At 41.4% G+C, this 23,858-nt stretch overlaps 1 non-coding gene across 1 annotated transcript; it reads right to left on the reverse strand.

Moving 5' to 3' along the window:
* Nucleotides 1-229: 229 nt before the first annotated feature.
* TRNAQ-CUG lies at nucleotides 230-301 on the reverse strand. Its single transcript has one exon. It is a non-coding gene; the product is annotated as a tRNA-Gln (tRNA).
* Nucleotides 302-23,858: the final 23,557 nt, after the last annotated feature.

Genomic DNA, 23,858 nt, shown 5'->3' on the forward strand with positions numbered 1-23,858 from the left:
AAAGGTACTGGAATAGTGTAGCATTTCCTTCACTAGATCATTTTATAAATGAGGAAACTGAGGCAAACAGGGTAAAGTGACTTGCCTAGGGTCACACAGCTAGTAAGTGTCTGAGGCCGGATTTGAACTCAGGAAGACGAGTCTTTTTGACTCCAGGCCCAGCACTCTATCCATGGCATCACTTACTTAGCTGCCCTGCCATTTAGTTGCCCAAAGCAACTACACACCAAAGTTCCACCAAGATTTGAACTCAGACCGCTGGATTCAGAGTCTAGAGTGCTGACCACTGCACCATGGAACCAGCACAAACAGCTAAATGACCTGCTTTGATTCAAAGAGCTAGTCGATGTTTGATTATGATTTGAATCCACTCAGGTCTTCATGATTCCAAGGCCAATTTCCTTGAAGAGACAGAAAAAAAAAGCACATGACCCAGTAAATAGAGGAATTAGCAAGGAGAAGGACTATTTCTTCCTCAGAGATTGGAACAAATGAGAAGGATGGGGTAGAATGCAGAGGAGCTCTGGGCTGTAAAGTTGGAGAAGAGGGAGTTCTTGACTGACAGCCTGCGTCTTCTCTGTAAAGCAGACAGGGTCCTGGGCTAAGAGGAAGCAAGTGGGGAAGAGCTAAAGGGTATCAAGGAAAAGAGAAAGTTTGGATAGGGAAGGATAATGGTCAGCAAAATTGTCCAGAACCAACCAGTAGTATATGAGGAGGTGCAGAGAAGCCTGAGGGTGGGGATAAGCCAATGTTGGGGTCAGGCAAAGCCTAAGCGGCAAGTAGTATAAGAGAACTAGGCATTCAAGGTTAGAGGATAATATATAGTTGAACTAAAGACTATGAAAGGTAGAAAATAAGACCAGATGTGGTGAGCTGGGAGAACAGGGAAGGCAGAGAGACTGGAGGCCATGGTGAGGATGAAGAGCGAGTCTAGCAGGATTGAGGCAGAAACAGAGAGGGACAGAGGGAATGTTATGATCAGATTTTTAAAATTTCAAAGTTTGGAATCATGGATGTCAGAGGATCATTGATTTAGATCTGGAAGGGAATAGACATGAAGCACCTACTTTGTACCAGGCACGGTAAAGCTAAGTGTTTTACAAATATTATCTCATTTGATCCTTGTGACAACCCTGTGAGGTGGGTGTTACTATTACCCACATTTTATTAGTTGAGACTTTACAGAAGGGACCGTAGAGGTCATGGAGCCCAACCTCCATTTTATAGATTTTTATATATCATTTTGTAAAGGAAAAAATTGAGGACTGAAGAGATTAAATGACTTGCCCAGGGCCACTGGTGTCAGAGGCAGGATTCAGACCTAGGTGCTCCTGACTCGATTTAAAGTATGATCATCTGTCCCTGTGGTGGGCCAGGGGAGTTGAGGTGGTTGATGTACTTGTGTATTATGATGTTCAAGAGCTACCAGTAGTGTATTAATGTAATGTATCATTCTATTGGCAGCTAGGTGGCACAGTGGATAGAGCATCAGGCCTGGCGTCAGGAACATTCTTCTTCCTGAGTTCAAGTCTGGCCTCAGACACTTACTAGCTGTGTGACCCTGGGCAAGTCATTTTACCTCGTTTGCCTCAGTTTCTGCTTCTGTAAAATGAGCTGGAGAAGGAGATGGCAAACCACTCCAGTATCTTCACCAAGAAACCCCAAATGGGGTCACAAAGAGTCAGACACAACTGGAAAACAACTCCACAATATTCTATCCTCTCATTTTATCTTATTTTTTCATATTATGTCACGTCATCTTAACTATATCATGCCATTTCATATGTTACATATATGTATCTATATCATAAAATATATCATACTTTCATATGAAGGTGAATTTAGGGGTTGGGTTGGAAAGGAAGATTGTGATCCAGATATTCAATTTCTTAAGAAAGGAAAGACAGTGAGTGATCTGAAGCTGGTCTGTGGCTGTAATCAGTGAAAACAGATTAAACTGGCTTTTTAAAGGCTATTTTCAACCTTATTCTAGCATTGCGTCCTTACAAAGCATTTTCGTTGACACCATCTCATTTGGCCTTTACAACCCTTAGTGATAGAAGCCTGTTAAGGGTAAAGTTATAATGCCCACTTTACAATTGAAGGTAGGTAAGCCTACAAGTAAGTGCTTTGCCCCATGGGTCATGGCCATTTCTTGTTAGAACCAGCATTCATGCTCAGATCTCCTGACTCCTATCCCAGTTCTCCTTCCATTGTATCATATTATCTTTTCTTTCCAGCACTTTTACTGAGCTCAGTTTTGTTTTCTACCTCCTTAACTTCCAAACATAGCCTTGTAGAGTCAAGATCCCTACTCTACTTGGTTTCCCTGAGGCAGGATCCTTAATCTGCAAATAAAGAGCTCCTTGTGGTTTTAGACTGGCCTTCACTAAAAACAAACAAAAAACAAAACCAAAAAAAACACCAACCTGGAACCCCTAGCAAGAATTGAAACAAAGGTTGATGCAAAAAGTGTCTGTAGGTCACCCGTCATAAATTAGGAAATTAAGCTCATGGAAACATTCCCAAGGCATGCTAGTCAATCAAAATTTTCATCCATTAACTCGATGAAGACTATGGTCATGTGTAGTATTCAGAAGCCCATTGGCAAATGAGCAGAGAAACAATTAATTCAAGGTTTAAGAAACAAAAAATAAATTAATGAAACACACTCATATGTCATGATTGGTTGATAGACCTTGTCAACAAGAGGGTAAAAAGAAATACAATTAAGAAATTTGCCCATTGACCCCTTTCCTAACTACTCACTGATAACGGCATTTGTTTCACTAAGGTCTCCTGCTTTGATTAGAGGTGCCAGCATGTGAAACTGCTTTCTGAATCTGGCTTCTAGGTGTGAAATCCAAGATGTGGGAAATCCAGACGCACTTTCATTTTCCTGATGACTATGACCAAGACAGAAGCCTTAAAAAAAAAGAAATCAACCCAAACTGAGACTGTCTGTTCTCTTTAGAGCAGGATTATCTGATATGTCCCACATAGGTGGATGCAGTTTAGCCTGGGGGCAGAAGGGCAAATTAGATGACCTCCAAAGGGGCCTTTAAGCTTTAGCATTCTTGAAAGAGCCATTCTCATGCCTAGTTTACAGAGGGGGAGAGCAGAGGTACAGAAGGTAAAAAGGGACTTTCCCTTAAGTCAGAGTGAGTCAGTGCTGAGCTGAGGTTAGAACCCAGTGATTTAGTCAACAGACTTCCTTCAGAGATAAGTAATAATATCCTGTTGCTAGCCTTGTGACGCATTGAGTCACCAAGCTGGTAGGGTCTGCTAGAGTTCAACTAGACCATTCCCCCTCCCCCACCACTTCCAAGTACGTTATTCCAAAGCAACCGATGTTGAGATCCCCAGGGAGGGGAGCCCAATCACTTTTCATGGAGTCAGGGGTCAGCAATTCTCAGAAAGCAATCAGTACCACAATAACACCAGCTCCTGAAAGGAAGATGGGGCTGCTCCCTGAGTCTCTTTCTGCCTGCCTTTGGAAATAGAGATTTAGGGGTGCTCTGGACCAGTGGAGGCAACTCAAAGACCACAGAATGAGCTCTATTGATCTCGAAGAGGTCTCGTCCATCCCCTTGCCATTCTATAGCAGGGGGACAGCAGAGTGTCATAGGAGAAAGAACACTGAATTTGGAGTCAAAACCTGGGTTCAAATCCTGATTCTGCTGCTTACTAACCTGTGTGACCTTATAAATATCACCTAATCTTTGAGGGTTTCGTTTCCTAACAACAACGGCCATAATAATAGCCAACTAGTATTTATATAGCACTTTAAGGCTTGCCAAGCATTTTACATGTCTTGCGTGATCCTCACAATGCTCCTGGAAGGTACGTGATATATTATCGTCTTCATTTTACAGATAGGGAAACTGAGGCTGAGAGAAATTAGATAGCTTGTCCAGAATCATACAACCAATGAGACTCTTAGGCAGGATTTTAAATCAGGCCTTCCTGACTCCAAACCAAGGTCTCTGTCTTCTTCTCCACCTAGCTGTTGATAAGATGATCTCTAAGATTCCTATTAGCTATAGATCTGATGTTAGGGTTACACGTTTGACAGAGAGATGAGAAAGTTTTTGGTATCCTGGAACAATGACCATTGTACTTCAGTCCCAATGCTTCTCTGAGGGCTCTTGCAGACTATTTCGAAGGGTTCCATGGGGGAATATGGTAGCAATACAGGATATCCCAAAAGTCTTAATGTTATTTTGATCTAGTAAGGCTTTAAGCTGCACTAAGACTTATGGGACATTCTGTCTATATCTAGTATTTCTTGGTTACAAAGTGCTTTCAGATAAGTGATCCTTACAATTGCTCTTTAAGACAAGTTAATAGAATATAATTATATTCCTTTTATAGAGGCAGCTTCATGCAGCAAATAGAGTGCTAGACTTGAATTCAGGAAGACCCCCAGTTCAAATGCCCTCTGAGACATTTACCTAAGCAAATCACTTGACCTCCCTGATTGTTGTCGATTTCCTCATATGTAAAATAGGAATGATAGTAACACCTACTTCATAGGGTTGTTGTGAGGTTCAAAGGAGATAACACAGGTATGTGTAAAACATTTGGAAATCCTTAAAGCACTATATAAATTTTAGCTATTATGATTGTTATTAGGAGGAGGTAGCTAAGTGGTTCAGAGGATAGAGTGCTGGTCTTGGAGTCAGGAAGTCCTGAGTTCAAAACCCACCTTAGACACTTACTGAGTGTGTGACCCTGGGCAAATCACTTAACCTCTGTTTGCCTTAATCTACCAGAGAAGGAAATGGCAAACCACTCCAGACAAGTGCCAAGAAGATTCCATGGAAAGTATTGGTGTACTATGGTTTACAGGGTCACAAAGAGTTAGACATGACTGAACAACAGTAACAAGAAATTATTATGAGGATGTGAAGAGACATGATCATGATGGGAATCCTGGGCAACCTAAAACATATTGCTTCTACTCTACTGTCACAAGTCCCAAATCTAATTGCTCAAAGAAAACCTAAGGACCATCTAATCCGATGTCCCAGTTTTTTAGAGGAAGAAAAATTGTGTCTCGGACAAGGGAAGAGACTCATCATAGATCACACAATGAATTGCAGAGATCTGGGACCGGAACCTCTATCTTCTGAAGTAGGCCAGTGATTTTTATACAACGCTGTATTGTTTTCTGGGTTTCTCAGGCTCTCTTCCTTTCTGTTCTTCCTTCTTGGAAATCGGGGCGGAGTCATCAAAAGACAAACTGAAGTGCCCATCACCTGTAAGGTTTTCATTTCCCCCCTGAAAGTGGTGATGAAAAGACATTATGAGAACTGCAACCTACCCCGTACTTCCCTCTTCCTTTAGTAAGGCAAGGACTGAGACAAGAGATGGGCCTGTGAAACTCAGCAATTCTGACCCTGGGCTCTCACCAGCCTGTCTCTGTCCATTTAGTAACATGCATTTAGGGGATTGGAAAAGAATAAACAACTGAGAAGCACGTGCCCCCGCTAAGTAAACTTGTGGGCATAAGACAGTAATGGCCTGTTTTACAGATGTAAAACATCCTCTTCTGTGGTTATTAAAAGCCTTGATAAAATGAGTAGAGGGCATAATGTAATCCAGAGGCCAGAGATCCAGAGGAGGCTGGAGAAGACCATGGCTGCTTGGGTGGTCTGTTCAGCTTTTAAGCCTACCCCAGGCACCACCTCTGCTCTAGGGAGAACTGAGAGTTTACAGAGCTGGATTCCTATCTGTGACCAATCAAAGTGTACTTGTACCAGGTCCCAGAGGATTTGATTGGGTGAGGCCAAAGTCAACTGCATTTCTTTCCAAATGACTCTATTACTTCAACTGGTTGTATATCATAGTGGCTGTTCAAGGCCAGCTGGGGCCAAAATTGTGATGTCAAAGCATCCCCATCCTCTGGCTTTCTCTGTCCCCTTCTCCAGGGAAAATCTCCCTTTTCCACTCCTTCCACCTTGGGGAGTCTAGTGCCCTTCTGCTTTGCCTTATAATTCAAAGCTCCTCTTAGAAAAGGATACAGTGGCAATTGTTTACACTTCCGTGTGAATTCAAGCCAGAGAAAAGAACATTAGAGCTAGAAGGGACATTTGAGATTCATTTGTCCAGTAGGCATTCATGAAGTGTCTCCCATGTTCAAATCTATCATTTTTACAAAATGGGAAAAAGAGACCCATAGAAGAGTGAAGTGACTTTTTAAAAGTCCCTGTCCAGTTAGTGACAGAGCAAAGGCTAGACTCCAAATCTCCTGACTGCTAGTTTGATATTCCTGCTATTTTTCTAGACTGTCTCAGCCCTTCATGACACTGGAGGATATTTGTGTTGCAAGCCTTATCTCTAAGTCATTCAATAGTTACAAAAGCACCCACTAAGTTCAAGACCCTGTCAGCCGGTCAATAAACATTTATTATGTACTTACTATGTGCCAGGCATTGTGCCAAGTCTCTGCTCTCAAGGAACTCAGATGACAGTGTTGTCTTATTCCTTAATTTTTCATATAATATATTTGCTCATGTATATGTGATCACCACCCTTCCCCAATAGTAGAATGTAGGCTTCCTTAGGGTTTATACCTCTTTATTCTAAATGGCAAACAACTATGTACGAGCGAGATATATACAGGATGTACTGAGATGATTGGCAAAAACAGGGTGCTAGAATTAAGGAGGAGTGAGAAAGGCTCCCTGTGGAAGGTGGGATGTTAGATGGGACTTGACAGAAGCCATGAGAACTAGGAGATGGAGATGAGGAGGGGGAGAATTAAGGCACCAGGAAGAGCCAGTGAAAATGCCTGGACCTGGAGATAGAACGTCCTTCTGAGGAACAGCAAGAAAGCTTGGTTCTTAGAGCTCATTGTTCTTAAGTACATTGTGGGGTGTGTGAATGTGTGTGTGTGTAAGGTGGAAGACAGGAAAGGTGTGGATAGGGGGATAGGTCATAAAGGGCTTTGAATGCCAAACATAGGATTTTATATTTGATCCTGGAAGCAATAGGGAGCCACTGGAGTTCATTCAATAGGTGAGTGCCATGGTCCAACCTGTGCTTTAGGAAGATCACTTTAGGGGGGCAGCACGGTAGCGAGTGGATAGAGCACTGGCCCTAGAGTCAGCAAGACCTGAATTTAAATCCAGCCTTAGACACTTACTAGGTATGTGACCCTGGGTAAGTCACTTAAACCTAATTGCTTCAAAAAAAAAATCCAGAAGGTCACATTATTAGATGAGGATGAACTGGAGTGGGGAGAGACTTGAAGCAGGCAGACCCACCAGCAGGCTATTGTAGTAGTCCAGGCCTGAGGAGATAAGGGCCTACCCTAGGGTGGGGGCAGTGTCAGAGGGGATAGAGATATACAGAGGAGATATACAAGAGATGTTAGGAAGATAGAAATGACAGAACTTGACAACTGATTCCACATGTAGGGGGAGAGAGAGTGAGGAGTTAGGGATGACACCAAGGTGGTGAGCCTGGGTGACTAGAAGGTGGGTGGTACCCTCAACAGTAATAGGGAAGTTAGGAAGAAGGGAGGAAGCTAGATAATGAGTTTGGTTTTGGACATGTTGAGTTTAAGATGTCTACAGGACACCCAGTTTGAGATGTCCAATAGGTAGTTAGAGATGCAAATCTTGAAGGTCAGCAGAGGGGTTAGGGGCAGCTAGGTGGTGAAGGGGGATAGAGTGCTGGGCCTGGAGACAGGAAGACATCTTCCTGAATTCAAATCTGGCCACAGACACTTACTAGCTGTATGAGCCTGGGCAAGTTACTTAACCCTGTTTGTCTCAGTTTCCTCATCTGTAAAATGGGCTGGAGAAGGAAATGGCAAACCACTCCAGTGTCTTTGCCAAGAAAACCTCAAATGGGGTCATGAAGAGTTGGACATGAATGAACAACAACAGCAACAGAGAAGGGCTGGATAAGTAGGCTTGAGAGCTATTAGTATAGAGATGATAATTGAATTCATGGGAAAGAGGAATCCATCACCAGTTGAAATAGTATAGATGGAGAAGAGAAGAGGGCCCAGGACAGCACCTTGTAAGACATCCATGCTTAGTAGGAGTTACCTGGATGGAGCTCCAACAAAAGAGGCTGAACAGTAGTCAGATAGCCCTAGATACCATGGACAATTAATAAATGAATGAGGCCTGGACCTTTAAAAATTTTATGAGAGGTTTACCCTGTCAGAGAAATTTCTGCTACCAGAGTACAGTTGAAGAAATAAATTTTGGGTTGAGGTCCTTTCTGGTATCCCTTAAATCATAATACCAAGGCCATTGTCAATGGGTAGGGCATGACCTTAAGTACCCAGTTAAAAATGACAGTCATTAAGTGTAAGACTCATGCTCATTTGGACCCAAGGATCTCTAAGATCATTACCAAAGAATACGAACATTTTCCTATGCTCCATTTCCTATTCCTTGTGTATATGAGAGAGATAGAGACAGAAACACAGAGATACTCAGAGAGACAGACTGAGAAAAAAATCATTATGTCCATTTCATAGCTGGGAAAGCTGAAGCTTGAGAAAATTATGAAAGATATCCCATGTTTTCTGGCCTCTCAGGGACCAATTTGGACATGGGATTCAGAACGCCTTCTTAAATCATTTTTGGAGTCAAAACAAAAGATGCATATAGAGAGTGATGGTGACTTCATGGATTGTTTGAACTTGGGCTCAGTTGGCAGGAGGATGGAAGATCAGACAGACTCGCCAGGGTGGGGCAGGCTACCAGGAAGTGGCTAAGTAGCTGGGAGACAGAGCAAAGAATAATCAAAGAACATGAAACAAAAGTTGGGTCAGGGAGGCAGGCAATCAATTCAAGTCAACCAAGTCTTGTTTCTACTATGTGTCATCCATTGAGGTCCAGGGGTGGGGAGCCTGTGGCCTCGAGGCCACATGCGGTCTTCTAGGTCCTCAAGTGCAGCGCTTTGACTGATCCCAAACCTTATTCTTCAAGGAGATCGCTGGATTGATTAGAGCCAAGGAACCTATCTTTGCTACTTCCTAGTTCTTTGACCCTTGTCAGATCACCCCTTTGGAAAGGACACTCATGAGGATACAACACTGATTAAGAAAGAAGTGATCCCTACCCTTCCATATAGATACATGCCTAGTCAACGAGGTGTATGTTAGGAGAAGTGACTCACATGTCAGTGATACATCTTTCAGGTCCAAGGGGGCTCTTTATGGGCTGGCCTCTTAGGCCCTGGATGTCTTGTTCTGGTCTTAGCTGGCTGCACCAATCAAGTCTCAGGAACTATTTCCCTTCCTTTTAGGGGAACCACCCCCCCAAGTCCCCAAAACTAGCCTATCCCAGGGATGTCAAATAAAAGACCCACGAGGTTGAACAGATTAAAATGTAATTGAGAAATATTTAACAAAATAAATAAAAGTACAGTAGGACATAGATAATGGTAATATGTGGTTTTTAACATCAATATATGACCTTCAGGGATTCTGATGTACTGTTTATGGTCCTGTTTTTATTTGAATTTGACACCATTGGCCTAGCCTATAAGGTAGACATTGCTACCACCACAACCTCTGCGTCTAGTCTGCTTCAATCACTCACAGGAGTGATCATACCTTAGATACGTCCCTTCCCCTCCACCCCCAACCTCTCTCCCATCCCCATTTCCCTAATAAATTTGCCCCAGATGCAGAATTCCCAATTATAACTCTGGTTCCACAAGATCAGTTCTCAATCTGGGGTCTATGAACCTTGAAGGGGAGTCTGTGGATAGAGGTTAGGGAGTCCATGAACTTGGATGGGAAAAAAATAGAACACAGCAATGTCTGGCCCATGGTAAGCACTTAATAAATGCTAATCGTCAAAATGATATTCTTATTTTCACTAATCTTTGGTTTTTTTGGTAATAGTATGTATTTTATTTTATTCATTTAAAAACATTCTCCCGAGGAGGGATCCATAGGCTTCCCCAAGCTGCCAAAGGGATCTATGACACACCCTGAAACAGTGAAGACCCCCGGATATAGATGATTTCAAAGGCTCCTTCTAGTTGTAAAACCGATTTATTTGGCTTCTACTCTGTGTGACCTTGGGCAAGTCATTTATCTTCCTCTAAACCTCATTTCTTAATCTGTAAAATGGATTAGATCATCTTTAAGGCTTTTTCTTTACTAGATGCATGCTAACTTTTAAACAAAGGGAGATGAGGAAAGATTTTTGTTAACAAGATATTCACTTTGAGCAGGAAGCAGGGGTAGCTGCCTTATTTATTGAATTCCAGTCAGACTATTGTGCTCTGGGGTTCCAAAGCTTTCAGCTATTACTGTGGAGATATTCAATTCTGGGGGAACACGACCAGTTGGTGGGCAGGATTTGGCTCTTCCAGGATATTCTGGGCTGTGCCTGCTGTGGTTCATTTGAGAAACACATTAACCAGGAGTGTTGTGATGATTGCAGGGTTGGCCCATATAAAAATTGGAGAGGGGCGCAGAGTTTGTCTTCAGAGATCCCTGTCTGTGTATGTTCCTTCCTTCGCCCCCACCCCTCACCCTCTGGGGCCTGTCCATTCATTCCCAGGGTCCTCTGGCTTTCCATCTCTTATGCCAGATTAAACCCATCCATGTACCCTATAGTGTTGAAGATGCTATCCCTCCCCACTTCCCAAGGGAAATAAAGGTGGGCCACAAGGAGAGAATAATGTTTGACCCCCCAAAACAAACTACAAATAGTTTAAGCATCAATTGGGAACCACCAGTTTTGTGGGGGGTCTTTACTTTGGTAGTGGGTTGTTGTTTTTTTGGCAGGGGATGGGGCATCCTGGTGACCTGTGAATCGTGTTACATAGGCTGCCTCCTATTCTGCCTACGTATAAGGCCAGCCTTACGTTCTTATTCATTCAGTCCTGAGAGTAGCCTATAGGACATTTTACATAGTAAAAAGATGAATAATAGAAAACTCACATAGAACCTGGGGAATCCGGAGGATATAATGGTTATAAATCAGTCCAAAATCTTTCATCCTCTTGTAGTAGAGTCATAGTATCTAAATGTTGAGGGAGATCCCAGAGAAAAAGGGCACATATGTTGAAAGGAGAATTAAAACTTCTCAGAAACGCATGGCCTGGGCCCTAGGGGTAGCTGGGTCGTATAGTGGATAGAGCATCGTCCCTAGAATCCAGAGGACCTGAGTTCAAATCCAGGCTCAGACACTTACTAGCAATGTGACCCTGGGCAAGTCACTTAACCCCTAATTCCTCAAAAGGGAAAAGAAAGAAAGGAAAAAATAAAAGAAATATATGGCCAAGTGCAAAAAGCAGTGAAACTGAAGTCAAAGAACTTAGGTTCAAATCATGGATACACTACTTTTTATAAGAAGTCTAGATTTGCCCAAAAATCAAACAAACAAAAACATACAAAAATATCCAATATGATAAGCCTCAGAAGGTATGGGGCTCCCACAAAGAGATTATAAATTTGAGACTAATGAAAACCAACTCAAACATAAACCTCAAAGATGTGTGCTTTCCCTAAAGGAGTTAAACACTTGAGATTCATTGAAAATCAGTCCCTCAGAACCTGAATGAGGCTCCCTCACCAAATAAAACCTATGGCTCAGGTCTCCGTCTTTTTTCTCGAGGACTCCAGGCTCACAGACCAGTTTCAATCCTGACAACTTAATCTCAAAGCATCAATTTCTCTGTTTGGCTCATTGTTGCCACTTTAGAATTTTAGTGGGGAACTTCCAAAATAAGACTTAGGTAGGTCTAGTGTCTAGATCCCCCCAAACACAGAAGCCCATTTCTGCATAGGCACTTGATGTATGATGTGAGTGATGGGCATGGGATAGACCCACAGAAAACGCCTAAGAGACAACAGTCTCATAACCCTTGAGCAGCTACCAAAGCATACTGCATTTAAATTACTCATCAACTCCCCAAAGAAGGGAACTGAATTTGGAGCAACCCTTTGTCATTTCAGAAAATTTCTTTGTTTTCCATAGAGTACTACAGAATCTCACCAAGATTAGTTATTTCATCTTATAGTTTAGAGTCTGCCCCAAAAGGAAAAGTACTTTAGAGGCTGCTGAATAAATTTTTTTTAATTTTTTTTTATTTTTAGTTTACAACACTCAGTTCTACATAATTTTGAGTTCCAGATTTTCTTCCCTCCCTCCCCCCCTCCCTTCCCAAGGCGGCATGGAATGCCATATGACTTCCACGTATAACTTCGCATTGAATTAATTTACACACTAGTCAAGTTATGGAGAAGAATTGTGATCAATGAAATGAATCATGAGAAAGAAGAAACTGGACCAAAAAAAAAAAACCAACCCAAAAACAAAAACAAAAGAGAGAAAAAGAAAAAAAAATGGGGGGAAAAAGGCTATCATGAAGTGTGCCTCAATCTGCATTCAAACTTCATAGTTCTTTCTCTGGATGTAGATAGCATTCTCCATCGTGAGTCCTTTGGAGTTGTCTTTGTACCTTGTGTTGCTGAGAAGAGCGAAGTCTGTCGGGGTTGGTCCTCACAGAATCCATATATCTGTGGTTGTGTATGATGTTCTCCTGGCTCTGCTCCGCTCACTCAGCATTATGTCGTGTAGGTTTTTCCAGGTTGTTATGAAGTCCGTATCATCCCCATTTCTTATGGCACAATAGTATTCCATTACCTTCATATACCACAACTTGTTCAGCCATTCCCCAATTGGTGGGCATCCCTTTGATTTCCAATTTTTAGCTACCACAAAAAGAGCTGCTATAAATATTTTTGTTTAAATGGGTCCTTTTCCCGCTTGTGTGATTTCTTTGAGATACAGCCCTAGAAGTGGTATTGCTGGGTCAAAGGGTATGAACATTTTTATAGCCTTTTGGGTGTAGTTCCAAATTACTCTCCAAAATGTTCCAATTTTCCCACAACCTCTCCAGCATTTATCGTTTTCCTGTTTTGTTATTTTAGCCAATCTGACAGGAGAGATGTGGTATCTAAGAGTTGTTTTGATTTGCATTTCTCTAATCAGTAGTGATTTTGAGCATTTTTTCATATGGTTGCTGAATAAATTAAACAAGCATTTATTAAGCACCTACTATGTGCTAGGCCCGAAGGGCTCATCTTCCAATGTCATTTCTTAACATCACCAATAACCATGATGGTGTGGTTACTGATCTAGGGCCAAACATCCTGGAGAATGAAATAAAATGGGCCTTAAGAAGCATTGCTAGCAATAAGGCTAGTGAAGGTGATGGAATTCCAGCTGAGTTATTTAAAATCCTAAAAGATGATGCTATTAAAGTGCTGCGCCCAATAGGCCAACAAATTTGAAAAAGGCAATGGTGGCCACTGGGTTGGAAAAGATTAATTTATGTCCCAATCCTAAAGAAAAGAAATGCCAAGGAATGTCCAAATTACCAAACAATTATGCTCATTTCATATGCCAGCAAGATTATGCTTGAGATTCTGCAAATTTGTTTCAACAGTATGTGAATCAAGAATTACCAGAAGAGCACAGGCTGGTTTTCAAAGAGGCAGAGGAACTAGAGACCAAATTGCCAACATTCAATGGATAATGGATAACGCAAGAGACTTCCAGCAAAACAACTGCTTCTGCTGAATTGAATATACTAAAAAGCCTTTGACTGTCTGAATCACAATAAAATGTGGCAAGTCCTCAAAGTCAGAGAAGTAGCAGATCATCTTACTTGTCTCCTGAGGAACCTGTATGCAGGCCAAGAAGCAGCAGTTATAACTGAATATGGAACAACTGATTGGTTTAAGATTGGGAAAGGAGTATGACAAAGCTGTATATTGTCACCTTATTTATTTAACTTACATGCAGAGTGTATCATGCAAAATGCCAAGCTGGATGAATCAAAAGCTAGAATTAAGGGTGCTGGGAGAAATGTCAGCAATCTCAGATATTCAGACTACATCACTCATGGCAGAAAGTGAAGAATTAAGAAGCCTCTTGATAAGGGTGAAAGAGGAGAGTGTAAAAGCTGGCTTGAAGCTTAACATCCAAAAACTAAGATCTTGGCAACTGTTCCCATCCCTCCTTGGCAAATAGAGAGAGAAGAAATGGAAGTAGTATCAGATTTTATATTCTTGGGCTCAAAGATCACTGCAGATGGTGGCTATAACCATGAAATGAAAAGATGCTTGTCCTTGGAAGGAAAACTATGGAAAATCCGGGCAGCATAGTAAAAAGCAGAGGCATCACCTTGCCAACACAGATCCACATAGTCAAAGCTATGGTTTTTCCAATAGCAACGTATGGCTGTAAGAGTTAGACTATAAAGAAAGTTGAGTGCTGTAGAATTGATGCTTTCAAATTGTGGTGCTGGAGAAGAATTTTGAGAGTCCCTTGGATAGCAAGGAGATCAAATCAGTCAATACTTAGAGAAATTAATTCAGGCTATTCACTGGAAGGTCAGATACTGAAGCTGAAGCTTAGATACTTTGGCCACATAATAGGACTTATTGGAAAAGACCCTGATGTTGGGGAAGATTGAAACAAAAAGAAAAGAGGGCAGCAGGGAGTAAGATGGATAGAGAGTGTCATGGAAATAATGAACATGGACTTGGACAGACTTCAAGCGATATCGAGGATAGAAGGGATGTGTGCTGTGGAAGACTCAGACACTACTGAATGACTGAACATCAACAACAACATATGCTAGGCACTGAAGATACAAATACAAGAATGATACAGTCCTTGCCACCAAGGAGTTTTCATTTTATCAAGGAACAGCTCCATGTTTTTTTGAAACCATTGAAACATAAAACTTTTCCTGAGCCACCTAGCTGCAATTTCCATCCCTTCCCCCACCTCCAAATAGCTTGCATTTGTCTTGTACACATTTACATAGGATGTCCCCAAAGTCTTAGTGCCTTTTAAAGCTTTGATATGCTTTAATAGCTTGAAACTTCACTAAGACTTTATGTGCACCACATATAAATCTAGACCTAGTTAGATAGATAGATAGATAGATAGATAGATAGATAGATAGAGCTATCACTAGATCTATGTATCTATGTATCTATCTATCTGGTTTTTCTCCTCTAATAGAATGTAAGTTCCCTGAGGACAGAGATTATTTCTTTTTTGTCTTCTTATTACCAGTGCCCAGCATATTACTTAATAAATGCTTATTGATTGGTTCTACATGTAGGTAACAAGACTTTAGCTTAAAAAGGCCAAGGTCTCCCATGTCATCCAGGGCTATCTCTAGTTGTCCTGATCTCTATCTGGCCACTGAACCCAGATGGCTCTGGAGGAGAAAGTGAGGCTGGTGACTTTGCACACCCCACCCACCCAAATCAAATTTAATTGCAAGTCATGTCATCATCTCTCTGGTGTCATGGTCCTCTTCCAGAACAAAGGACAAACCACAACCATACACACACACACACACAACCACACAACTACACAACAATACAGTCACAGAGAAATAAATACCAGATAAATACTAGGTGGTAATGGGGATAGCAGGAAGTCAGGAAGACTCATCTTTGTGAGTTCAAATCCAGCTTCAGACATACTAGCTGTGTGACCCTGGGCAAGTCACTTTACCCTGTTTGTCTCAGTTTCTCATCTATAAAATGATCTGGAGAAGGAAATGGCAAAGCACTCCAGTATCTTTGCCAAGAAAACCTCAAATAGGGTCATGAAGAGTCTAAAATGGTTAAAAACAACTGAATAGCAACAACAAATAGTAGAAAAACAAGCAAATTCCTCCTCATCAGATCTTTACAGTTTACTAACTCACGGGGTTTGCTTTCCTGGTAGCAGGATTGGCAGACTTTTTATTACTATCTCCTGGAAGCATACCGCATTAGGAAAGTTGAGGATTTTTCCTCATATCTGAACCCAGTCTACCTCTCTGCAATTTTACCCATAGTTCCTAGCTCTGCCTTCTAAGGTTAAGCCAAGAAAATCTAAATCTTCTTCCACATAGTAGCCTTTTTAATATTCAAGATCACCATCATGTCCCCACTTCTTTTCCTCAGTCTTCTCTTCCTCAGTCTGAACATCCTCAGTTCCTTCTGCTGAGCCTCGCCTTACATGGTTTCCATTCCCCCACTTTCCCCTGTAACTGCTTCAATTTGTCAGCATCCTTCCCTTATCTGGCACTGAGTAGCTTGTGTTATTATATAACTTTTTCAAAGATATTCTCCATTTCTCTATCTAGATAATAATCTGCTGGAGAATAGGAACTGTATTCATCTCTCATTCGGTCCCAAGCACCTAGCACAGTGCCTACACAAGAGTAGGTACTTGATAAAGGCTTCATGACCTCTATGGTAATCTGGTGATGGAGACATGATAATGATGTTGATAATGGTGATAACAAAGAACATACCCGTTGATTCCATTTATGAAAAAGTTTCTGAGAAGTCATGAAACCAGCACATGAAGCTACCACATACTTTTTCCATGACCATTTTGATAGTCCCAAGGCAGTAAGTTTTGCTAGACCCAAAGGCAGAATACTAATCATTTCAAGAAACTGACCTTATGGTTAGGGATAAAAACAATGGCTTAACTTTGATTTCTCCATCTTCAAGAAAAACTTTAGAAATTCAATTGTAAGTCATGTTATCATCCCAGACGACTGTGATTCAAGTCATATGGAAAATTCAAAATGGAAAAAAAAGGGCCAGAAGTCAACACAGAAGGTCATGAAGCCAAAAGGAGATCTTAGAAACAATGCGAGATGTCAACAAAGTAAGCAAGTCAGCCAAATATTGACTCTGTTGTCAATATAGTGGAAAGCGAGATATTCTTCAGTGTTTATTCTCCCAGTGTTATCTATCTCTGGGAGTTTAGCCATGCAAGCTTTAAAAAGCCTGCACTCAAAGCTAACCATACCTGTGCCCAGCAGGTTAGTAGGGCCTCAAGGCAACATTGTGAAGGGTCAGCAAGGTGAAGACAAGCACGGCTCAAGAGGGCCAAACTCCCAATATGCTTTGAGCCTTTATTAGGACTATCATAAAAGGGCATTAAGTGGGCAGCAGATGCTTCTTAAAATGGATATCTGAAAAGGCACTTCAGCAGCAACACCAGAAGCAAGAATACACCATCGCTGTGAGCTATGGGACTCACTCTTCTTGCAGCATACAGAATGTGGAGGGACTTACTCCCAGGCTTTCCAGACTATTGGTAGGCCTGCTGACCATGGGGAGTCCTCTCCTGCCTTCCCCCTTCTTCCTCCTTCCCCCAGGGTGTAACAAAATGATTTCAGAGTGTGTGCACTTTCGTTTCCTGCTTTCTTACAGTTTTGCTGTGTTTAGTTTGGCCTCCTCTCTTTGGTGACATGAAAGCCTTCTGCTATAAATACATTTGTCTGAGCTCTGCTCCACAGCTTGTAAAATCTCTGCAGAGAGCCTCTTCCTGCCAGGGTTCTATTGTTTGCCTCCTCAGGGTGGACCTTCTTTCTCTCTCGTATACAGAGTTCTATTCTGGAAGCTAACTGTCTCATGCTTAGAGGTGCTCTGTTCAGGGTCCAAGAAATGTCAACAGCTCACAGGCACCTGGCTGGTGGCACATGATTGTCTAGGAAACCAACCAGGCATGGTGGGCTAGGTCAGTCCTGGGAATTAATGTGGCAAGAGGGTCCTGAGCATACAGGCACAGCAGGGGAACTGGGGGAACTGGGGGAACTGGGGGAACTGGGAGATGGGGGGATTGGTGGAAATCAGCATGTTAGGAACGCCTTCCTGGGTCAGTTCTATGGCCCCTTGACTCCAGGACTTTGTTTCTGAGGAGGATCCAAAGCCACTGTGTAGAGGAGATGATGGCTGGCTTTCCCAACATCAACCACGAAGGATTAGGGGAATCTTCCAAACATCCTCAGCTTCCATCAAAACTTATAATGGCTCTGTTTTCCAGGAATTTCCTAAACCTTCCTTGAGCCTGTTTATATTTGCAGCTGGTTATGTTTATTTTCCACTGTTTGAAGTCAGCCTTGCTTATGTTCAGCCTGAAAATTACTCCATTTAAGCTTTAAGGAGTGGGGGAGGGGGTCTAGACCCACCCAGTACTGGGAGGTGGTAAACAAATCTGTATTAATTCTGTTCTGCTCCTTCCTGACCTTCTGAGCCTTCCTCCATTGGATTCCATTTATTCTTTGTTCCCTTCAGCAAGGGGTAGTGTGGCAAAGGACCAGTGTGCTGAGCTTGGAGCCAGGAAGACTTGGCTCTGATACTTTACTAAGGGGGTGTGATTCCCTCTAGTCCCTTAATCCCTCTGAGTCTCATTTTGTCCATCTGTAAAGTGGGAATATCTCACAGGGTTACTGTCAGGACCAAATGAGATAATGTATGTTAAGTACTTTGCAAATTGTAAAGCGATATGCAAATGTCAACTATTATTACTAATTTAGCAAGCATTTACTGAGCACCTGCTGCTTCCTTAGCCCTATGCTAGGCATCATGGGGGGATAGAAAACCTTATGGTTTAGGTAGAGAGGCAAGAAAGAGAATCATGAAAAATAGCCAGTGCGGTTAAGCATGCAGGAAAATATCATTGTAGAGCTTAGATAGTAAGTTCTACATGAGTTCAGAAAAAAAAAAGGAAGAGATGCAGAGGGCCTGGGACAGTCAGAATGCTCTAATAAGCACCGTCCTTGGAGTCTGAAGCTTAGAGTTTTGAGAAGTTCCTCTAACTCTTATTAATGCAGCTAGGAGACAGGGCAGAGTGCGGGACTTGGAGTCAGGAAAACCTGAGTTCAGATCCTGCCTCGGATGCTTAATCAGCTGTGTGACCTTGGGCAGGTCTTTTAACCTCACTGTGCCTCAGTTTTGTCATCTGTAAAATGGGGATACTAATAGCATTTACTTCATGGGATTATTGTAAGGAACCAGATGAGTTAGAGTGTGTAAAGCATGTATGTAAACACTAGTTATTATTATTGTTAGATGAATTGAACCACAGTCAGGAGCACTGGCATAGCACAGCTTGTGGCAGCAGTGGAGAGGGAACCCACCTCACAGTTCCAGGGCAGAAGAGAGTGCTTGTGTTCACTCACTGAGCAGAGCACAGGCCAGGAGAGGAGTAGACACCCCTCCTTAGATCATACCACCTTGGAAGGGCTGAAAACTTACAGGTCCCTAGAAGTATCTCTGAAAACAGCTGCACAAAACCCTTGAAGCCTGGGACAGTACACCCTTCACCTTGGAAGCAGAGCTCCACTTTATCAAACAGTTAAAAGTTGAATAGAGTTAAGAGTTAAATAGACTAGAAAAATGAGAAAACAACAGAAAAAAATTCTGACCATAAAAAGTTACTATGGTGACAAGGAAGATCAAAACACATACAACTTCAAGAAGATGACAAAGCCAAAGCTCCTATATCCAAAGCTTCCAAGAAAAATATCAGTTGGTCTCAGGCCATGGAAGAACTCAAAAAAGATTTTGAAAATCAAGTAAGAGAGGTAGAAGAAAAATTGGGAAGAGAAACGAGAGAGATGCAAGAAAATCAAGAAAAAAGAGTCAACAGCTTGTTAAAAGAGACACAAAAAATACTGAAGAAAATAATGCCTTAAAAAACATAATAGGCCAAATGGTAAAAGAGGTACAAAAAGTCATTGAGGAGAAGAATGCCTTGAAAATCAGAATTAGCCAAATGGAAAAAGAGGTAGAAAAATTCACTGAAGAAAAAAACTCCTTAAAAAGTAGAATTAGAAAAGGAGGTACAAAAACTCCATAAAGAAAATAATTCCTTAAAAATTAGAATTGTGCAAATGGAAGCTAATGACTTTGTGAGAAATCAAGAAACAGTGAAAGAAAGCAAAAAGAATGAAAAAATAGAAATATCTCATTGGAAAAACAACTGACCAGGAAAATAGATCCAGGAGAGATAATTTAAAAATTATTGGACTACTTAAAAGCCATGATCAAAAGAAGAGCCTAAATATCATCTTTCAAGAAATTATTAAGGAAAACTGCTCTGATAGTCTAGAATCAGAGGGTAAAGTAGAAATGGAAAGAATACACTGATCACTTCCTGAAAGAGATCCCAAAATGAAAACTTCCTGGAAAATTATAGCCAAATTCCAGAGCTCTGAGATCAAGGAGAGAATGTTGCAAGCAGTCAGAAAGAAACAATTCAAATATCATGGAGCCACATTCAGGATAACCAAAGATTGAGCAGCTTCCACATTAAAGGATCAGATGACTTGGAATATGATATTCTGGAGGGCAAAGGAGTTAGGAGTACAACCAAGAATCATCTACCTAGCAAGACCGAGTACAATCCTTCAGGGGAAAAATGGATATTCAATGAAATAAAGGACTTCCAAGCATTCTTGATGAAAAGACCAGAACTGAATAAAAATTTGGATAGAAAATTTGAAGAGAAGCATAAAAAGGTGGACAAGGAGAGGGAAATTATAAAGGACTTAAGTTAAACTGTTTACATTTCTACATAGGAAGATAATACTTGTAACTCATAAAAACTTTCTCATTATTGGGGCAGTTAGGAGTATATATAGATAGAGGGCAGATGTATGAGTTAAATATGAAAGGATGATATCTAAAAGAGGTGAAAAAGAGGAATGCATTGGAAAAAAGGGAAAGGGCATGGTAGAATAGTGTAAATTATCTTACATAAAAAGGGGAAGAAAAAGCTTTTACAGTGGAGGGGAAGATGGGGGAGATGGTGGGTGGAGAATGAGTGAATCTTACTCTCATCTTGGCTCAAAGAGGGAATAACATACACACTCATTTGGGTATAGAAATCTATCTTACCCTACAGGAAAGTAGGAGGGCAAGGGGATAAGGGAAGGGTGGGGATATCCCTCTGGTAGAGGCCCCATTTCTCAAATATATAGAGAACTGAGTCAAATTTATAAAAGTAGGAGATATTCCCCAATTGATAAAGGATTAAGAAATATGAAGAGTTTTCAGATGAAGTAATCAAAGCTATCTATAGCCATTTGAGAAGGTGTTCTATATCACTATTGTTTGGAGGAATGCAATTTGAAACAATTCTGAGGTACTACCTCATACCTCTTAGATTGCCAAATAGGACAGAAAAGGAGAATGATAAATGTTGGAGAGGATGTGGAAAAATGAGATATTAATGCATTGTTGGTGGAGTTGTGAACTGATTCAACCATTCTTAAGAGCAATTTGAAATTATGCACAAAAGACTATAAAATCATGCATACCCTTTGACCTAGCAGTGCCACTACTAGGTCTGTATCCAAAAAAAAAAAAAAAAAGGAAAAGGATCTATACGTACCGAAATATTTATAGCAGCTCTTTTCTGGTGTCAGGGAGTTGGAAATTGGGAGGATATCCATCAATTGGGGAATGGCTAAACAAATTGTGCTACCTAATTGTGATGGAGTACTATTGTGCTATAAGAAATGATAAGCAGGACACTCTCAGAAAAACCTGGAAAGACTCACATGAGGTGATGCAAAGTGAAATGTACTGTGTACAAAGTACCAGCAGCATTGTAAAATGATCAGATGTGAATGACTTAGCTATCTTCAGCAATGCAGTGATCCAAGACAACTCTGAAGGACTTATGATGAAAAATACTGTCCCTCCCCAGAGAAAGAACTGATGGTGTCTGAATACAGATTGAAGAATATTTTTTAGCTTTCTTTATTTTTCTTGAATTTTTATTGTTTTCTTTCACAACATGAGTAATATGGAAATATGTTTTGCGTGACTACACATGTATAACCCAAACCAAGTTGCTTGCCTTCTCAATGAGGGGGTGGCGAGGGAGTAAGACAGAGAATTTGGAATTCAAAATTTTAAAAACAAATGTTAAAAATTGGGGGAAAATACTAAATAATTTTTTAAAAATAAAGTTAAAAAATAAAAATAAAAAACAGACTCCACCTAGCATTTCTGAGTATCTCATGGTAGCCATCTCTAGGGCAGGAGGTGGGAGAAGGAAAAAAAAGGAAAATTTACATGACAGCTTTATTATATATTTAAAAGGAATAACAAGTTACATATATTTGGAGTTCTGTGTGTAATCATCTTTTAATTATATTATGGAAATGCTTTTATTCCATAAAATAAAAATAAAACAAATTAATAATAATAATAAAAGAGCCAGGGAAGAACCTGAGAGGCTTGATTACCTCTTTCTAAGTCATTCTAGGTGAGAAGTGAGAGGGAGAGGTAGGCCAAGCTAATCAGCTCCAGAGAGGGCTTTGGCTTCTTCCACATCTGCCCCAGATGCTGGAATGCCACAGATCCCCTAGAACACTAGGAGATTTTCCAACACCTGCCAACCACAGTAACATTAGTGCCAGTTCAAACCCTCTTCCTCTCCCCCTCCACATTCTGCCAGTTACTTCACAGGGATTTAAGCTCCGTGGTGGGCAGCAAGGAGGGTACAGAAGAGCGGTAAGAGAAGGTCTTTGGCTTTTAGGAGTTTCAGATTCAGTGGTGAAGATTAATCGACATGCTTGAAATGGTGAATGAACAAGTGTGTCACACCATCACTCTGTTAGGGTGCAGGAAGCTAGCTTGGTTACAAAGGCCTATGGAGGGCCTCAGGGCTCTTTGTCAGTTCAAAGGAGTGTGGAGAGAGTCCAAGGATGCTCTAGAGATGGGCTTTCTCATTTGGAGTCCAAGGATTCCTAAGGATTTTGGTAGATGCCAGGGCGTGTGTAAACTTGAAAGGGGGAAAATTACATCTTTATTTTCACTAACCTAGAGGTTTCACTAACATGTCAGGTTTGTGCACTGGGTCTGGAGTTAGGAAGACTTGAGTTCAAATCCAGCCTCAGATGCTTATTAGCTAGATGACCCTGGGCAAGTCATTTAATCTTTGTCTCAGTTTCTTCAACTGTAAAACGGGGATAATAACAGCACCTATTTCCCAGGGTCATTGTGAAGAACAAATAAAATAATATCTGTGAAGCGCTTAGCACAGTGCTTGGCACAGAGTAGATGCTTAGTAAACAATTGTTTCCTTCCTTTTTCCTCATCTAACTGAAGTCTAGAATTTCTTCCAATTATGATTTTTATAGTAAAACAAAGTTATTTTGAGAAGGGGCCCATAGGCTTCAGACTGCCAAAAGGGTCCCCACACACAAAAAAGATCAAAAGCTTAGCTGTAGTCACATGTCCCCACCCATTAACAGAGCTTAGTGGGTGCAGGAGGAAGCTCTTTTAACTTCTGATGTTGGTCTTCAAGGCAAAACCAAAAAAACAAAAAACCACGGCCTGGGCCCCCACCACAGATGCCTGAGGGCAAGAGGTGCTGCTGCTGTCAGTCACCTGGAGTGGAGCCTTGCCTCTTTCTGAGTTCCTGTGGTGAGAAGAGGGCCCCGGAGACAAACTTCCAAGTGCAACCTCTCTCAGATGAAAGTGTCCATTTCTAAGTAAGATGGGCTTCCTTTCTTGGAACTGAATCGGGCCGAGTTTCTAGCCCAGGTTTGAGTTTCAATAATAATTAACCTCATATTTGCATAATGCTTTGTGCTTAGCAAAGAGGGCTATTATCTGCCATCATGGGATGATGAGCAGGTGGCATCCCCAGAGAGTTTGAGTGATCTATCAAGGCTCACCCAGAGCATAACAGAAGCAGCCCTAGAACCCAGGTTTCCTGAATCCAAGCACAGCAACCTTTCATTACATTTCCCTGCCTCCCATCTGTTGTTGGAAATCCAGTCCCTCCCTCTGTACATAGGCTTTGAGAAAAGTCATAACCTAGACTAGAAAGATGGACAGCCTAAGGTACTTTACATGTCAACAGACAAGGCAGCTATCTACAGGGTATCATTTCATTGGCACCAGGTCGTGAAATTCCTTTAACAGCTGTCTGTCCTCAGTGACAAATCAGAGTTTAGATTGTAAATGCCTCTGGGAAGAGTGTAGTGACAGAAATGTGCTCTTACTGTAGTGTAAATGACTGATA

The sequence above is a fragment of the Trichosurus vulpecula genome, chromosome 8 (genome assembly GCF_011100635.1).
Source record: "Trichosurus vulpecula isolate mTriVul1 chromosome 8, mTriVul1.pri, whole genome shotgun sequence".
Classification (NCBI taxonomy): Eukaryota; Metazoa; Chordata; class Mammalia; order Diprotodontia; family Phalangeridae; genus Trichosurus; species Trichosurus vulpecula.